We start from the raw sequence: 19,423 nt of genomic DNA, 5'->3' as shown, positions 1-19,423 counted from the left end.
ATGGCTCCTGTTTTTGTATTTATAAATGGATGGATTGTTTCTGGAAGAAAATTTGTAGGAACACTTCTTCCTAACAGTTGGCCCGTGAATGCTGCAGTTGATGACCTGACATACCTGAATTTCATGGGGCACCAAATCCTTGCTTGTTGGTAGCACTTCACCTTATGTGAAAAGGGATTTAAATGCAGGAGATAAGAGGGCAAAGAAAGGGATTACTTTCTTTATTCCCCATCAACTTGTATAAAAGGGCCCCAAGACTTTCAGTTGGAGGAAAAGACACAAACTACTGTGCAAGGATGAAATATATGAGTCTTGTGTCTAGGCCTTTGTAGTGAAATTGAAGAAAAATGGTGTATGTAGTACATAAATACAGTCTGAATTGTATAAAATAAACCTCTTCCATTATTTAATGGTGCAAATAGCCAGACACATACCGGTATGTTGGGATAAAAGTTGTGATTTTATAATGAGTGTGTGAATAGCTTCTGACCTTTAAGGGTACTATTACATGTATGGCTGTAGCTCCGGGTACCGCACTGTGGTTCACCCTAATAGCCGGGCTGCACCTGTTCTCTGCAACTGGAAACCAAAGCAAGTATAGGTGGGGCCTAGCAATTAGTGGTATGGTTACTGTGGCTTGGCTACAGACATGTAATAGTGCCCTAATAGCTTTCCTGATTGTTAGAAATATTTGCCTAATCAGTACTAACCTTTGCTTAATAATTTAGTGAGATTCTTTTCTATATTTCATATCTTGTTCCCTTCTGTCTTGTGCGCTTCAACTGTTCACCACTGCCTGTTTAAAATGTCCAAACTCCATTCTTAGAATGTCTCTATCTGTAATGTAGATTAACTTTGACATACATAGGGAACAGCAGATAAATATATATATATATATATATATATATATATATATATATACAGTGAGGAACAGAAGTATTTCAACACCCTGCGATTTTGCAGGTTCTCCCACTTAGGAATCATGGAGGGGTCTGACATTCACATTGTAGGTGCATTCCTGCTCTGAGAGACAGAATTATTATTTTTTAATTCAGGAAATCCCATTGTATGATTTTTTAAGAGTGTATTTGTCTTGCACGGCTGAACAGAAGTATTTGAACAGCTGAGAAAATCAGTGTTAATATTTGGTCCAGAAGCCTTTGTTTGCAGTTACAGAGGTCAGACGTCTCCTGTAGCTCTTGACCCGGTTTGCACACACTGCAGCAGGGGTTTTGTCCCACTCCTCCACACAGATCTCCTCTAGATCTGTCAGGTTTCAGGGCTGTCGCTGAGCAACACAGAGTTTCAGCTCCCTCCAAAGATGTTCTATTGGATTTAGGTCTGGAAACTGGCTAGGCCACTCCAGAACCTGGATATGCTTGTTACGGAGCCGCTCCTTGGTTATCCTGGCTGTGTGCTTCGGGTCATCGTCATGTTGGAAGACCCAGCCACGACCCATCTTCAATGCTCTGACTGAGGGAAGGAGGTTGTTGCTCAAAATCTCACAATAAATGTCCCCATTCATCCTCTCCTTCATACAGTGCAGTCGTCCTGTCCCCTTCGCAGGAAAGCACCCCCAAAGCATGATGTTACCACCCCCATGCTTCACAGTAGGGATGGTGTTCTTGGGATGCAACTCATCCTTCTTTTTCCTGAAGTTTAGACCAAAAAGTTCTACTTTGGTCTCATCTGACCACATGACTTTCTCCCCGGCCTCCTCTGGATCATCCAGATGGTCATTGGCAAACTTCAGATGGGCCTGGACATGTGATGACTTGAGCAGGAGAATCTTCCGTGCAATGCGTGATCTGAAACCATGACGGCGTAGTGTTCTACTGACAGTGACCTCTGAAACTGTGGTCCCAGCTCTCTCCATGTCATTGACCAGCTCTTCCCTTGTAGTTCTGGGCTGATTCCTCACCTTTCTTATCATCAGTGATACCCCACGAGGTGAGATCTTGTATAGAGCCCCAGTCCAAAGGAGACTGACAGTCGTCTTTAGCCTCTTCCATTTTCTAACAATTGCTCCAACAGTTGATCTATTTTCACCAAGCTGCTCGGCAATTGCCCCGTAGCCCTTTCCAGCCTTGTGGAGGTCCACAATTTTGTCTCTGGTGTCTTCTGACAGCTCTTTGGTCCTGCCCCTGGTAGTAGTTGGCGTCTGACTGACTGTGGGGTGGACAGGGGTCTTTAAAGAGCTCAGACAGGTGCGACTATGTTAGATTAATGAGTGGAGTAGAGGTGGACTTTTTAAAGGCACAGTAACAGGTCTTTGAGAGACAGAATTCTTGCTGTTTCTCAGGTGTTCAAATACTTCTGTTCAGCCGTGCAAGACAAAGAAATTCTTTAAAAATCATACAGTGTGATTTCCTGATTTATTTATTTTAATTCTGTCTCTCAGAGTGGGAATGCACCTACAATGTGAATATCAGACCCCTCCATGATTCCTAAGTGGGAGAAGTTGCAAAATCGCAGGGTGTTCAAATACTTCTGTTCCTCACTGTATATATATATATATAGTGAGGCAGTGACAGGCCTCATACATGACTAGGAGATGTATGTTAGGATTTGCTGTGTTTTCCTCATGATCACCTGGCCTGAGGTGAGGTCAGGTGCGATAATCACTTGGGGATAAAGCAATCCTCAGTGTGTGAGAGGAGGGGTTAGGCCCCATGGAACAGACCTGGACAGGGTCTGTGTGGCTCCAGCCAGGAGGGCTAGGGGCCACAAGTCTGAGGAAGCCTGAGTTTGGGGGGACCCAGAGACGCCTGGAGAAAAGAGTCAGTCAGAGTCAGGAGGACGTCTGGACCATATCCCCGCAAGGTATTTCGCTGCTTCCACCACGAGGACTGATGGGTTGCACTGGTCGACTGCTAGAAGGTTGTCGGACCGAAGCTGAATACCACAGTGTGAACTGCGTCTTAGAGGTGAGTTAGGGAGACCTATAGTGAGTGCCTAGACGGGCAAGCGTTTGCTGTTTTGTGTTGATGTAACACATTGTGAGATGAAGCTGTGACTTCATGGTGCCGAGTGATGCCAAACTTGGAAATGTGATGTGCTGTGTGACAAAAAAAAGCACAGTTTGAGCTTGATAACCCCCCCTGTTTGATGAGAAGTCTGTAATTACCTACCCCTGAGAGAGAGCGATCCCTTACAATATATATATATATATATATATATATATATATATATATATATATATATAAATATTACTATATATAGTATTAGAAAAAAATCTAATCATGGTATATATTAGATAAGTCACAAGCAACATTTTATTGTATGCAAAGAGGTATCTCCATGGAAAAAAGAACCAACTTGCTAGCGCCACCTTTTGAAACTGGCTCCCTATGAGTCAAAGTCTAACTTTTTAATAAGCCTTGGAATATGAAAAGTGAAAACATACAAGCCAAATGCCCATATGTAGACAGGCTGTTTCTGGGTGCTTGTCCCCTATCAGTATAGAGTAGGATTCTGCCTAGCTCAGTTCGATGCCTTGAACACAGCTTAGGCTGGATGTTGTCTCTCTTTAAAGAAACCCGTTGCGTATGACGACTTATTGGCAATGCTCCATGGAAAAAAAATATGTAAAGAGGTATCTCCTAAGGAAAGAGAACCATCTTGCTAGTGACACCTTCTGGAAGTGGTTTCCTAAGAGTCTAAAAAGTCTGACTTTATAAGATGCTTTTGAACATGACAATGGAAAATAGCCAGGCCAAATACTAGCAAGATGGTTCTCTTTCCCAGTTGAAAAGGTGTGTCCAGAATGTTGCCACACCCTGAGCAATCCAATATCTATGGTGAACCTGGCTAAATGAAGCCTCAACTACTGATACAGTCCACTTCTTGATCAAAATAGTCCATACTCTCTCATAAGAAGGCTACAAAAGATAACAACACGACAAGACTTATCTGTAACAAACCAATAATTGCCAACACACTTTCAGCGTGGAAAAGCCAATAAGGCGGATTTCAAAATGGCGACTGAAAACGTTTCCTCCCAATTAATACTTCCACACATTTGAAGTCAATTCTCTACAAATTACACCAGTTAACGGGGGGTGTCCAGATTTTTTACTCACCCTGTATTTAGTTTTAAATATATTAATACGGTTGTTTGAATAGTTGAAAAAGTGTAATATTACCATTGATAAATATATATAATTAGAACTAAGATGTGACTAGATGGTATATTTTAATTCTGTCAGCAAGTAAATCTAGACACATTGTGACAGCTATGGGACATCACTGCTCAGCTGCAAATATACAGTAAATGGGATGACTATACATATATATCTGGATTTGGGGACAGTTTGTAAGGACATATAAATAAGCAATGATTTGATCGATTTCATTATCTCTGTAATGAACTATACTGTACACCAAAGATCTACAGTCGTTCGCAGCTGCTTTTCGCTACAATGCCTAGCCAAATAAGGTACATCCATATATTTAAAGCCAAGCCTTCAGAACAAGTAGGGTCTTCACTTCACACTGTCGTAGTTTTTTTCCGGCCGCCTCTCGGCATGTTTGCCGTGCTGCAGCCAGACCTCCAGCCTTCCCCCATCATAGTGGACTTCCAGCGGCACGGTGGACATGCGATAGCACGAATCTGGCAGGCTGTTCCCCCGCCGGAACAGCATGCCGGAGAAGGCTGCCGCTAGTGTGAAAGTAGCCTTACACAGAGACTTAATTTCCTGGTAGCAGGCAGTCTGTCCATATTCACAGGCTTTTGTCCGGGGCACTGGGAGACACAACAGCCCAGATTTCCCTATTCTATTGCCTACACTGTCCGGCACGACTCCATATCAGCACGGATTTGTCCTTTAGTCCAGACTATACTACTATTCTTTTTTTGTAATGATGATGTTAGCACAACTGTCAGGTGCATCTGCATATATGTGGTGGCCTTACACAGTGATGCTTCCCCAAAACACCAAATTAAGCAGACCAGTATTTCAGTGACAGATTTTCAGTTGCATGCAGGACTTTCGTCTCCGCTCAAAAATCATATTCTGAGGGGACACCGAACGGACCCTATTATAGTCTATGGGGTCTTTAGGCTCCGTTACGCTCAGTTAATTCTCAGTTATCTGCAGAATCCGTCCTTTCCGTTCTCCTGCTCCTCAATGGAGCCGGAGAACGGAAAGGAGAAACGGTGATGTGAAAGGAGCCCTATAGGTATTATGTCAGTGAAACCTGTGGTTCTACTATCTTTCATTGCTGATAGCATAGTAGATATATTTGTTATCCAGTTTACAGTTTGTTTTTCTATTTGGCTCTCTTGCTGGGTAATAGTGCAGATCAGGGCCACTTTAGCTGTCATTCACCACTTTCTATCTGAATACTATTATGTTTCCATCATCATTCAGTTCCTGTCATCTATAGGTAAGCTGATTCTGTGTATTTGTTGCCTGGCAGAGTTGATACAGGCTCCATCCGATTCTTATGCAATTCTGCTCTACTGTAAGTCCTTGGGGTATCTGAGTACCAAGACACCTTGTCAGTACTCGGAAAGGCTAAATGTAAAAATCACTTATGCAGTCTGGTGAACAATATTACAATAAGACATTTGCTTTGATGGGGAGCCTTCAGACAGTATAGATTTCAGGGACTGAAATGTGCTCTCTTAAAGATAAGTAGTGGACAGGGCTTAGGTTAAACAGACTGAGACCGTTTCAACATGCTTTATACTAATCTAACATTCTTAATAGGCAATGTTTCTAATCATATTTCAATCCCTGTAATATACTAGGAAAGGGAATAGATAGCTATAGAAAAAATAACATGTGCCCTAATCCAGATGCAGCCTTCAGCTGGCGCACAACATTATTACCAGTTGAGGATAACCACATGTAATCCGGAACAGCAGAAAATTACTGGGAACCTAGCTGACATCTGTCTATTTTTTATTATGCATCTTTTGATGGTCAGATGTGGGATGTCTTGGGGTTTCAGACCATTACTTGAGTTTTCAAGAGCGCCCAACCAGATACTTTACATTGATGCAGTGCCTCCCAACAGTAACACCACAAATAATGATGATGTTTAGTTATGTAAGGGAAAGGCAGAAGTGGGGTTTTTGTTAGATTTAATGGGCTTGTTTGGCCAGATAAAAAGTTGTTTTAATGTGCTTGACATATAAAGTGATTGCTCTTGCTAATATACTTTGAGTACCATAGCGGCTCCAAAGTCTGATTACCAGCGCCAGTTCTGCTGCACTTCTGGGTTGGCTCCAACATGTGTCAATGTGGAGCTCTAGTGATGTTCTTGAAAGGAGCTGGCTTAGCAATCGCACTGAGTTATACAGCTAGCCCCCTTCAAGCATGTCTGTTTTAGGGGTTGAAATAAAATGAATGTCTCCCATCTGCATCACCGCTGGACTGCATCTTCTTCATCTATTACCATTATCACTGTGTTCTTGTAGTCTGTGATTTTATTTCAGGACATTACAGTACATTATTGTCTGCCATTGTTAATATGTGCTATTGTGCTTCATATCATTTTCTTGCCAGTCATCAGGTTATTATACAATTCGGCCCTACCGTATGTCCTGCGATTTGTACCCAAGTACCGCAAGACACAATTAGTACTCAGAAAAGGCGACTGCTGTAGGTGGAGTCAAATTCTACAGTCTTGTGAACAATCTGCATCTTATGAATTATATATTTATACATATTTGCCTATTGATAAATCTGGAGTGAAAATAATTAACATAGCTAACCACACACACTTTCCCACCTATATTTCAAAACTGGTGTGAGTGGTGTAAAAGTGCTAAAAGTCACAACATTTCTTTCACAAATAAGTTCAAAAACTTGCAAAAGCCCCCTTTTGCAAATTTTTGAAGTCAGAAATCTGGGGTGAAGGCAAGATAAATCAGGGCCTATAGGTTTAGTGTAAAATAATTTTATTTTTTCTAGCTCACCATAAACGTGGATGCGCGGAACAAGACAAAGCAAAGTACTTTCCTATAGCTTTACATAATGCCTGGCTATGGGGCACTATGTATGCTATGAGATCTGTGCATATTAATATCCTAGGTAAAAAAAGGTGTTGGGAGGAGGGAAATTCTCGAATGAAGCGGTGCCGTAGTAGTAGTTACAGCTGCAGGTTCCATCTGATAGTGGAAGAGACATTATTTTTTAAATCTGCTCCAGTATGGATAAAATGATTCAGCCATGTTTATGCATGATGACCCACATAACTCTTATCCACTGAAGGCCCTCTGTAAAGGTACATGCAGATATTACCCCACTGTGACCTCCATCCACTGCATTCTCCATTGTGTTTGCCTGGAGCCACTTCTCCCCTGAAGTACAGGAAGAATGTGGTGGGCTGAAATTGGTGGAACCCCATTCATTTGTGGCATGCCCTGTAAAGGTTGAGCAAAAATGGAGAGGCTGCAGTGTGATCAAAAACTTTTTCAAATTGATTGTCAAAGGGAGTTGTCCTAAAATTTAAACTAACCACAGAAATCGAGCCTTGGGGACAGATTATACTGGCCAGTCACAGCCATTCTATGTCTGTATACACTAATAAACTGTGTCATTTATTAAAAGAGTGTCGCTTCAGCAAATTACATTTATCATGTACGCTAAGTTAATACAAGGCACTTACTAATGTATAGTGATTGTCCATATTGTCTCCTTTGCTGGCTTGATAAATTTTTCTAATTTTCCTATCACATTATACACTGCTCACTTTTCAGGGGTTATGACCGCCGCCGCAGCGCAGATACGAGGTGGGCGGGATGGCATCCATGCCTATTTGAGCTCCCACGGTCTGGCCCACTAGAGAGGTCGGCACTTTTTCCTATAGTGTGCAAACATGGCCACCGGTGCTGGATTGCAGGGTGGTCGTAACCCCTGGATACAAGCAGTGTATAATGTGATGGAAAAATGAAGGAGGCAATATGGACAGTTACAATACATTAGTAAGTGCCTTGTACTAACTTTCTCTACATGATAAATGCCATTTGCTGTATTAAGACAACAACTTTAAATAAACTACTCACTTTATTATATGGGCTCCTAAGCTTGATGAGATGCTGAAGCCTGCCTACCTGTATGTAGTGCGAGTATACTGCACCACTCTTGTGGGGAGAGTGGGAGGACACCGTAGGGGGTCCACCAGGGGATCACCCACTCCCCTGTAGGTCACTTTGAGTCTGCATACCACTCTTTGTCATTTTGACTCACACAATGCCATACCTTCGCCATCCTGTATTTTCCCTGGATAGGTGGCACTTCCTATTTTAAAAATTTATAAAAAGGTCTTATCATATTAAAGAAAAAAAGAGGTTTTATATGTTGTCTTCAATTCAATAATTATAATCACCTTTTTTTTTTTACAGGCGCCACATACTGTAGTTAACTTCCCCTGCCTCCCCTTTCTTTATATTATGGAGTACCTAATGCACAATAAGCCCATTTACATTCCGACTGCATTCCCCGTGTAAGCACTGTGGATTTTCCGGGCTTTATAAAAATATGAAAAGAATGTTTTTAATGAAATTAAGTCTTCTGAGCTTGGCTGTTTCATAAAAGACTAATTTGGAGGTGAACACACAGCCCAGACAAATCAGCACAAAGTCATTTTTCCCCTCGGGACATTTCATAAAAGAATGTAACAGGAAGGAGAGGGTGTGCCCTTGAGGTGGGCAGCTTGTCCATGAAGCTAGAGAGAAGAATGCCCAAAAAGCCTGGCACTTGCTACTTAATGGACTAGTTAGCTGTGATTATATAGTCAGTGACTGGGTTATTACACAGATTCAAAGGGGTGTAGACTGATCAACTTAGGAGTAAGTTTCCTTTCCCACTACTAACTGTTTTCTAAGTGAAGGCCTATGCTAGGTCTAGAAATCTGCATTATATGGTGGTACAATAGTCTGTTTGGAAGCGGAGCTTAACCCTTGCATTGTTAGAAAAGTAACCCTAAGCTGTGTGAGTGTTAGCAATGGGGATTTTGGCTATGTGATCTCTAGCTATAGTATTGGCAAGTCAATACAGATAGTTTTTAATTCACGGCAAATTTTGTGGAGGTATGTGAATTTACTGCTCAAAATATGCCGCATTTATACCATGTTATACTGACTAAAAGCAGAACATTACACAGGAGATTTATCAAAACTGGTTTAAAGGAAAACTGGCTTAGACCTCCCTTGGAAAATGAAAGGTGGAATCTGATTGGTTGCTATGGGCAAGTAAGCTAGCCTTATTTTACGCTAGTTCTCCAATTATGTCCTAATATGGACTCTTTTTAAGCACTACCCCTACCATCATGTATCTTATGTGGTACTAACCTAACACCAAATCTTCATGTGTTCAAAGATAATATTAATCATTTGTACAAGCATCTTCTCAAGTACATAGAAGTGCATGCATCCTGAAGTACTGAAATAAAAGTGGCTGATGGTTAAAGGGGATGTCCTAATATTAAAACTTATTACAGCATAAGTGAAAAGAGTCTGATCAGCAGTGGAGTCCTCACTGATCATGAGAATGGGGTCCTGTATCCCGCTCATGTGAATAGAGTGGTGGTCCAAGCATTTAACTCAGCATTCAATCATCTCAATGGGACTGCTAAAGAGAAGTTGAGTACACAGCTTCCTCCATTCGTATAGGAACACGTGACTCCCGTTATCATGATTGTTGTGGGTCTTAGCTTTTGAACACCTACCAAACAGACACTTATCCCCTGGAAAGGATCTGTCAGTCCAGAGAACATACTTCTTATTCTCAATAGCTTTACACCACTCCAGACAATGCATATAGTCTATATGGTGTGAGTGGTTATGAGGAGTTGTAAAATACTTTTATGATTATATATGTTTTGTGTTAAATTACAAATATTTCTCTTGTATTCAGGGAAATCCGACATTCATGTACATGGCATATTCATGTGTTATTTTACTATGGATTATCTGGCAGGACACATTTAGGTCTTGCAACGTGATCCTTTTAATCTTAGTCTTATTAGTTATTTGAAAGTAAGGAATCCAAGAAATGTAATGGTTATTTAATCTTCAGGCTCACTATTTAAAATCACTGTCTTTAATACATTTAATTTGTATTTGGGCTACAATTCTTTCTTACCAGATACCAAATGTTACAGACGGAGAAGGAATTCCATCATTTTTGATATATTGCAATAACAGTCAACAGCAGTTCTGCAACATTTACTCAAGCTGACCCAGCATGTATTGTGTGTATGAGAAGTCTGCACTCCAGCAGACTCAATTACAAGAAGAATAGGAAGCCTGTGTGGGCATCAAATTAAACATGGGCCTCACTTCATTTCCTATAGCCACTCAGATCGTTTTTATGGTAGTTAAATGTGTTCTTGTACGAATACAATCCAAACGTGTACTCTACAGACCACTATTTACCTCCTAGAGAAATATACACATGCTTTGGTCTATAGAGAGGATTTTCCATGAGTATATACTTTTGTAAAAGTAACGTCTATGTTTTTGAGAAAATATGGAACAAAGGTTTTACTAGTAACTTATAGTTTAGTACTAGTAGGTCTTCGTGGATCTTTTTATTACCATTAGTAAAACAATTAAATGGGCTCCACTGAAAGATCTATGCAAATGTCAAAGTGATACATGTATGTATGTCTATCTAAAAGACCAACATGGTTTATTCATATGGATTCCTAGAAAGTCAAGACCATTGGCAAATGCCACAAGCCAACTCTAGACTCTAGAGGAAGAGCTAACATCTGCAAGTTCAGTCATAACCTGCTGCCATGGACATGGACTGAACATGTATGCATTCAACACCCATTATAAGGAGGGAGATTGTAGGTCCTTGTTGGGGGTCAACCACTACCTTTAAAGGGCCTCAAGCCTACCACTTGCTACACTTTGATTCTATGCTTCACAGCTACTATACAATAGTCACAGTTCCAGATATTACAAGGCTTTAAGGGAACCTGTCACCTCTATTGTGCTACCCTCACTGAGCGTTTCTAAATGTTCATTGTGTTACCCTAAACATATAAATTACACTTTTAATTTCATTTGCAGACAAATTCAATAAGTATTACGCTTTTTTTTTACTTCCCGCCTTTTATGAAAATTAACATAAAAGAGTCATATCTTACTTGTGTGACCAGAGAAGAGTCATATTTTCAAGCTCTGACTCATCTTAGGTTAATTTGCATATGTATCAAATCGGTTTTTTACACAATAAAAGCACACAGAGCTATGGGGACTGGATATTGCGGATGTGCTAGCGGCCATCTAGCAACCCATGTCCTCAGCTCTATACCCAAAATCCAGGTGACAGGTTCCCTTTAAGGGTTTGTCTCATCTCACACATTGGTGGCATATCACTAGTATGTGCCACCACTGTCAGATAGGTATGAGTCCCTCCTCTGCCACCTGCACCTGTCTCTAGAATGGAGCGACCAAAGTGAAGGAGAGTGTACCACGCATGCGCTGTCACCCTCAATTATTTTTTTATGGAAATAGCTGAGCAGCGTGCTTGGCTATTGTCGACAGTCCCATAGAAATAAATGGAGGGTGGCTGCGCAGGCTCAGTGTGGTCTCGTTCACTTTGCAGGCTCTGTTCTAGAGATATTGGTGACACATCCTAGTGATATGACACCAATGTTAAAATGAACAACTTTTAATTATAGTTATACTAATTATGACAAACTAAATGACATTAAATTCACATCGCAATCTACTCACAGTACATTTTTACTGTATGGTAAAACATGCACCAGTGTACATCCACACTACTGACATAGGGTTTCGGAGGTCCTTTGGAAGATGAAAGGATCAATCTGACTGGTTGCTATATGCAATTATTCCAGTTTTCCTTAGCACCAGGTTGATAAATGTCCCCATGATGCATAATAATGACCTCTACAACATGGTTGCAGTAATATGCTGGATCTGGCTGTGCTGAGTTTTGCATACAGGATAATAAATAAAGGCTACCTCTGCCTGCACCTAGGGCATACAGGTGGCCTAGGCCACTCACCTTCTGCCCCACTGTAATTCCAGCGACACAGCGTGTATATAAACTCAGTAGTCCAGAACTGTTGAGTGAAGACAACTGAGATCTCAATGCAAAGTCTCCCACTGTGTTTACTCCTCATAGCTCCAAAGGGATCTGAATCACTAAACATTTCAATTATGGTATTAGGCCACATTCACACATAGTGTTGTGCTGCAGCTTTCTTAGATTACCCATGGCTTACACAAGTAGCCATATAATCCTGCTGATGAATACGTTGACATTCACCATGTTCCAAGCGCCACTTATATTGCATTATGTGTTACGATTTTTAAAAGGTTGTTTAGGATGTCCTACACTGAAGCAGCCTTTTTTGGGTTTCTTAATTCGCAGAGTGACATATATTCTGGCAACAACAACCACAGGGCTGAACAGCTGCTTTGTTCTATAACCTGTATTATTCCCAGTCAAAAAGGAGCAATATTGTGTAACGATACGTATTAAGGAATTGCTGACATGCAATTCCCTAATGTACATTGGTTGTACCAAGCTCGAGCCTCACTTTATTACTTATTTATTATTACTACTATTACCTACTGTATGTTAAAAGAAGAAAATACTTGAACGCTGTTAACCTCAGGCACATGTTTTAAAATCCTTACTTTCCTCAGAAAGAACATAGCGTAGGAAAGAATGTATTCATTCTTTTCCATTCAACATTTGGAATGTATTTCCTACGGTTCTGACACCCCACAAAAGGAAACCTAGTAATAACTATCTACATTTACGGTACATAACTATATAAATGGGAACCTATGGGTGTAAAAATGCCATCACATAAAATACATGAAGAATCATAAAACACTAGATGTTGTAGAAATAAAGTCTACAGATTATATTGCAGCTTCTACTAGAAAAAAATACAGAGATCTTACATGCTAGCTAAGGATGTTTCCCAAGTCTCTATACACCACAGCAGCCATATAACTTTAGCATCTCCCTGCCACTGCCAGACTGCTTGTGAACACCTCTTCTACTGTCCCTGCCAATACTGCCCTTGACCCCTTCCAGAGCACGTGGCAACCAGAATAGCAGCAGGACACTGAAGCAAACATCATCACATTTCCATTCAGTCTGTCCAAACATCTTAAGCTTTGGTTCTGTTTCTTTCTTTCTCTCTTTCTTTCTTTCTTTCTTTCTTTCTTTCTTTCTTTCTTTCTTTCTTTCTTTCTTTCTTTCTTTCTTTCCTTTCTTTTTTTTTTCTTTTTCTTTTCTTTCTTTCTTGCTCCCTCCCTCCCTCCCTCCCTCTCCTTTCTATCTTCCCTAGTCCTACCTCCCTTTCTTTCACCCTTCATCCCTTTCTTATTTCATCCTTTCCTCACTCCCTCATTCCCTCCCTCCCCTTCTCTTCCTTATTTCCTTCTTTTTTTCCCTCCTACCTTCCTTCCTCCCTTCCTTCCTTCTTTCCATTGTTTTTCTCTGACATTTGGACCCATTAAACTGGTTGTCTTTAGGATAGTTCGTCAATATCAGATGGGGGGGTATCCGATATATATAGTTGTATGAAGGGAAGGCGCACGTAGTGTGCACGTGCCATCTCCCTTCTCTCTTCCTGCCCTGCTGCTGCTTGGCCATAGATAGCAGCGGTGAGCAGGAAGAGAGACAGGAGATGGCACGTGCGCACTGTGTGCGCCTTCCCTTCATGCAGCTGATCGGCAGGGGTGCCGGGTGTTGGGGCCCCCCCCCCCCCCATTTTGATATTGATGACCTATCCTGAGGATAGTCCATCAATGTTAAAAGCCCGGACAACCCCTTGACGTTATCAATGTATTCTTTGCCTCAGAGTTATTAATGGGAACATTGTAAAATCAGCCGAATACAGAATTCCTACTGTACTCAGATTAGGGTAAAAGGTGGCATAAGCTACTTTCTTAGGATCAGCTGAACTCATTGTTACTGTATTTCGCCCTCTTTTGTGTGGAGACATAGTGCAGCTCTTTAACTAAAGCATAAATCCTGAGTTCCCCTGATGCATGCTTTCTCAACAACCACAAAATGCAGAGAAATCCATATTTGATTGGGATGCTTTTGTCTATATCGACAGCTTTAGGGCAAATTTTTTTATTATTGCCCTCATGTAAGGCTATAACTCATTTTTTCTATTGGCCTGTATTAAACATTTTCAACAGGTTGTCTTCTACATCTTTCATGTTTCACTGCATTTACAAGCTGTTTCTCATCCTTTTCAGGGAATTCTGTCAGAGAGCTGCTCTGACAACTCAACCTGTAGCACTTATCTTTACTTTTATGATGGCTCATAAATACTCATTTATGCAAAATTATAATTGAACTGACAAGAATATGGCTGAAATAAGCATTTATGAATTGTCGAAGGAGTTAAGGATAAGTCCTACAGATCGAGCCATCAGAGCAGCTCTCTAATGGAATTCATTGAGAAGAAGCAAAAGTCTACAAAATAAGTGAAAAGTAAAGGCTGAAGAGGTCAAATTGTTAAACATTTTTAATACAGACCAATTGGAAAAAATATTTCCTAGTCCAAGATAATTAGAAAGCAGTAATTGAAAAAAACTGCTCCTGAAGGTGTCCATAGCTTTTAATCTTAACCGAAACCATGATGAGTAACTAAAAGTAGTATGGGTATCATAGTAGTACATACTAACATTTAAGTTGGGAAATTTGGGGCATCTAAAAACCCACCTCCACCCGAGAATACCCACTTGTGGGCAGGGTTAACGACAACTACGTCCATTTTGAGCCTGGGAAAGCCCAAATTTGCCAGGACTGTCTCTGAAAATCAGGGACAATCCCATCAAATTTGGGACAGTTGGCAACCATGGTATTATGGCATCATCCTGATTAGTTATCTCAGTTAATTAGAAAACAATAATGAAAGGAAGGGACAATATTCCAAAGTAAGGAATATGTTGTACGATACAGTTATGGTTAGAAACCATGTATAGTATAACGGTTTATGCCATCACTTACTTCTAATATACCGACATCTAAAATGATTCCCCATAGGCTTAAACTACAACCATTGAGACGGCTTAGGCAGGGACAATATGGTGACATGTCTTGCGTAACAGCAAGTCTCATATAAGTTGCACAACCCAAAAAACATTAATGCAACAGTTTTAGAGCTGTGATTTAGCTGTACAAGCACAGCCAAATCGCAGAAAAGTTGCACGCAAGTCATGTGTGACTTGCATCCTGCAATCGAAAACAGTGTTGGATTTTTTTGTGACTGCTTTGTCGCAGTTTTGTCATGTCGACGGTCGCATTGCAACCCCATTCAAGTCATTAGGTGCAATATCGCTGTGTGGCTTCGCGATCTTCATGTCATGTGACACATATCACCATGTAGCCCCAACCAAATTCCTAAAGTGAATAAACATGACAAGTCATCTCACATACATACCACACTCCAAATCCAGACGAAAACCTCCTCCCTAATTTTCTATAAAGAAGAGTATAATTAGTTGGTGTAAAAAATGGAACAAATCATTTTAACTATGTAAGTGTAAGACTACTGGTGAACATAGTTTCTATTGGAGTAAATGGACTAATGAGTCAAGAAAGTAAAATCTTGCCATGAAAAGGCAAGATCTATCTTCAAAGTCAAGAATAGTTAGGGAGATATTATGGATTTCAAAGTTGAGGTGAGAGCTAGCAAAGGAACATTTTTTTAAAGGGGTTTTCAGGAATTTTACTAATGATGACCTATCCTCAAGATAGGTCATCAGTATCTGATTGGTAGGGGTCAGACACCTGGGTCCTCTGCTGATCAACTGTTTGAGAAGGCACCGGCGCTCCAAGCTTACCAAGTTGCAATACCAAGCACAGCTGCTATACAATGTATGCCGCTGTGCCTGGTAACCTGCGAGAAAGAAGCAGCGCACACAGGGGTGCTGGTGCCTTCTCAAGCAGCTAATTGTCGAGATAGGTCATCAGTATCAAAATCCCGGAAAACCCTTTTAATACTACTATATAACATTTCTGGTACTTTTAAGACTCAAAGACAAGTACAGCACCACTTACAATGGGTTGAAGTACTAAATAATGTCTAATATTCAGATAATGTAAACCTAGACTTGTCTAAAAATACACCAGATTGATCACAGAGGTGGATGTTGGATGATACATCTGGCACACTTTTAGACTTTCTGGACTAAGTTCATGCCACCTATTGGTTGGCTTATGTTATGCCAGAATTTTGTGCCAAAGTTTTGGTGCATTTTTGCCATACATTGTCACATCTTAAAGCACACCTATTTTCTGGTAGGCTTCTCTCTTTCCTTTTAAGCCGTGCCCGAACTAGTCTACAAATATGTCTAAAACACTTCATAAACATGGTGCAAAGCATGTACATTAGTTTTGTGGTAGTTTTTGCTCTAGAATTCTTGTGCATTTTGATTAGCAAATCACCCCCATTGTTGTAATGCACTCACTAGAATACTACTTTGACGGTCGTGTGGTGTGCATGTACTGCGTACTGTATCCTATCTGAGTATTAGTAGAAAAGCTACATTGCACTTCTGTTTACCTAATTTTAGGAGGATACATCCAAGTCACCTACTTCTTTATCTCAGACACCCATGCCATATCCAATTTAGTTGAAAATACATTTTGAAGAATGCCCACAGTACCGCTTACATCCTTTACTACAAATTTGGCACTCACATCCTACAAACCCTACTGTCCATCCTCCTAATACACTTTCAGCAGAACGTCACCTCATATTTGTATACATTGAGTAGTATACATACTTCAAATCATGTTCTGATACTGTCTCCAGATGATTTACCTCTGACATTTCTCTAGTGCATATCCAGTAGAACCTTCCTCCATTCCCAACCTCTTCTATCCTTTTGTAGATGACTTCCCTCTCACTATGCCATGATATAAATATAGCAGAAAAACATACATTCCACAAGACACCCATCATCTACATGCTCCTAATGAACATTAATCGAGCCCCTAGGGTACCTCTTCCATATTAATTCACATTCTGTAGCTCTCTTACACCTTGTGAATAGGCAGATCACTTAGCTCTCATTTTATTACACTACACCTGTTGCAAACTAAATGCACTCAATATACTGTCAGCAGAACACCTACCTCTTATTGAGCATTTAACACAACTTCTCTTACCCAGTCCTCATTTACTTCTTACAGTTTCTTATGGATATTTATTAGAACACCTATATATCTGTTACATCCTCCTTATAGGCCCTAGACAGGAAATAATTTTTTCTGACCACAGTCTACCAAACCTTCAGAAGAATACCTACCTCTTATATAATCTCATTCAGTCAGCATAACCCAGACATTTTACACCTTCCTAGTACACATTCAGCAGATACCTACCTGACATCATTATATTACTCACTTCCTCTCCTCCTTAGGCCTCATGCACACGACCGTTGTTTTATTCCGTGTCCGTTGTTCCGTTTTTCGTGATTTTCCGCGGGCCCATTGACTTTCAATGGGTCCGTTGAAAACTCGGCTAGTGCACCGTTTGTCATCCGCGTCCGTGATCCGTGGTTCCAGTCCGTCCTAAAAATATAACCTGTCCTATTTTTTTCACTGAAAACGGTTTGCGGACTCAATGGGACCGTGAAAAAACGCGGAGGCACACAAGATTGCGCGTCCGCGCGTCCGTGTCCGTTTTTTTCCTATCATTTGCATGGCACACTTGACTTAGACTTTTTTTTACTTTCCTTCATGTCTGGTGATCCTCCAAAAATAAAGGAAGACACACGGAAACAAAAACGGAAACGTATCACGGAACAACGGAACCCCATTTTGCGGAACGGAACACAACAACGGTCGTGTGCATGAGGCCTTATGCAGATACGAGTAGATCAATACTGCACTCAATACATAGGCAGTGACATCTAGTACCTGGAATTGATCCAATATCTTCCCCACACTGATCATAGGAACCTACTTCTCACATCCCCCTGATATACAAACCCATAGTTTACTGCAGGAAAATGTGTGCACCTGTTGCTTTACATTTATCTAGATCAAGAATCAGCAAACTCCGGCAACTACAACTCCCAGAATGCTTCATTCACTTTCGTGGGCGTTAGAAGAACAGCCGAGCGTGTTTGATTCTGGGAGTTGTAGTTTCACAGCAGCTGGAGTGGTGAAGGTTGCTGATGATTCATGCACAATTCGGTCCAAATATGACATTTTCCAAGTAAAAGATTCACCAAGGTAACAATTATTGAAGAATGGTACACACCAGTTGTCTTCCCCATCACTTAGCTCTCAGTAATACATGAATACACTTCTTTTCTGCAAATGGTGCAGTCTATAAAGTGCGGTTCATGAGAAATCTGTTTTAAAGTATAAGCTAATGAGGATAACTGAGTCCCGTCAACTTTCCACACAATAGGAGACTATTTGGGAAAAAGTGCCTGTACAGACCTGTAGCTTACCTTTGTGGTCCCAGCTGTCTGTTTGGCATCAGGTTGCTTCTGTCCCTGACTCCTGAAGAAGACAGCTATGATTCTCTGAAGGAAGAACAGCTGGAGAAGTGGTGCAGCCTGCTACTACTAAGCACCTTGCAGCCTGGGAGCAGTCAGCTGTGTGCAGCTCAGCACAGGAGAAGGTTTAACATGTGAGTAGTCAGGATGGGTAAACTCTCTTTAAGAAAGAGGGGTGGGACGGTGTAAGAAGAGAGAAGGGGCAGAGACCGAGAGGTTTTGAGTGGATTCCAGCCCCCAGATTACTTTTCAATTTCACAGAAAACCAAAAAGTTTTTTTTTCTCCTCTCTGCTTGTTATTTCTTTCTTAAGGAAAACAAAATCTTGAAAGAGGGGTGTGACCATAATAAGGGTAATTTAGGAGGAACCAAAAGGAATGGCTTCACCTAAGATGCTGTAATATTAGAAAGCTGTCTCAATTTAACTGTGATGCAACTGGAGAATTAAAGCAATATGATGCAGGCTACTGTGACAGTGAGGAGGAGAGACGTTAGTGAAGTAGAAATGAAGTAATGTATTTACTATTAAAGGAGGAGTATTCCTCGTAAGCATGGCTTCTACATGCACTGATATAGACAAACATATGTTATGCTGTTTTTGGGACTTCCATGGAAGTTAACCTCTCCTACCCCAGGACACTTTTTGCCCTCCTGCCCAGGCCCCTTTTTGCAAATCTGACATGTGTCGCTTTATGTGGTAATAACTTTGTAACACTTCTCGTGACACATTGTACTTCATGATAGTCATAAATTTGAGTCAATATATTTCACCTTTATTTATGAAAAAATTCAAAATTTACCCAAATTTTTTAAGCAATTTTCAAAATTTAAATTTCTCTGCTTTTAAAACAGAAAGTGATACCTCATAAAATATTTATTACTTAACATTCCCCATATGTCTACTTTATGTTAGCATCATTTTGGAAATGTCATT

General features: G+C 40.6%; 1 protein-coding gene across 3 annotated transcripts in view; it reads right to left on the bottom strand.

Moving 5' to 3' along the window:
• Nucleotides 1-18,631, bottom strand: part of COL8A2 (collagen type VIII alpha 2 chain) — a 155,986-nt gene extending 137,355 nt beyond the window's left edge. For 2 of the 3 annotated variants that reach the window (XR_005777565.1, XM_040424391.1), the window contains exon 1: nucleotides 18,443-18,631. The gene's annotated coding sequence lies outside the window, so the exon portion shown is untranslated. Of the gene's footprint in view, nucleotides 1-18,431 lie in introns of all 3 variants that reach the window. The other variant, XM_040424393.1, reaches the window with a different exon arrangement.
• Between the last annotated feature and the right edge of the window lie 792 nt (nucleotides 18,632-19,423).

This window comes from Bufo bufo, chromosome 3, assembly GCF_905171765.1.
Source record: "Bufo bufo chromosome 3, aBufBuf1.1, whole genome shotgun sequence".
Classification (NCBI taxonomy): Eukaryota; Metazoa; Chordata; class Amphibia; order Anura; family Bufonidae; genus Bufo; species Bufo bufo.
This window is presented reverse-complemented; position numbering and strand designations above follow the sequence as displayed.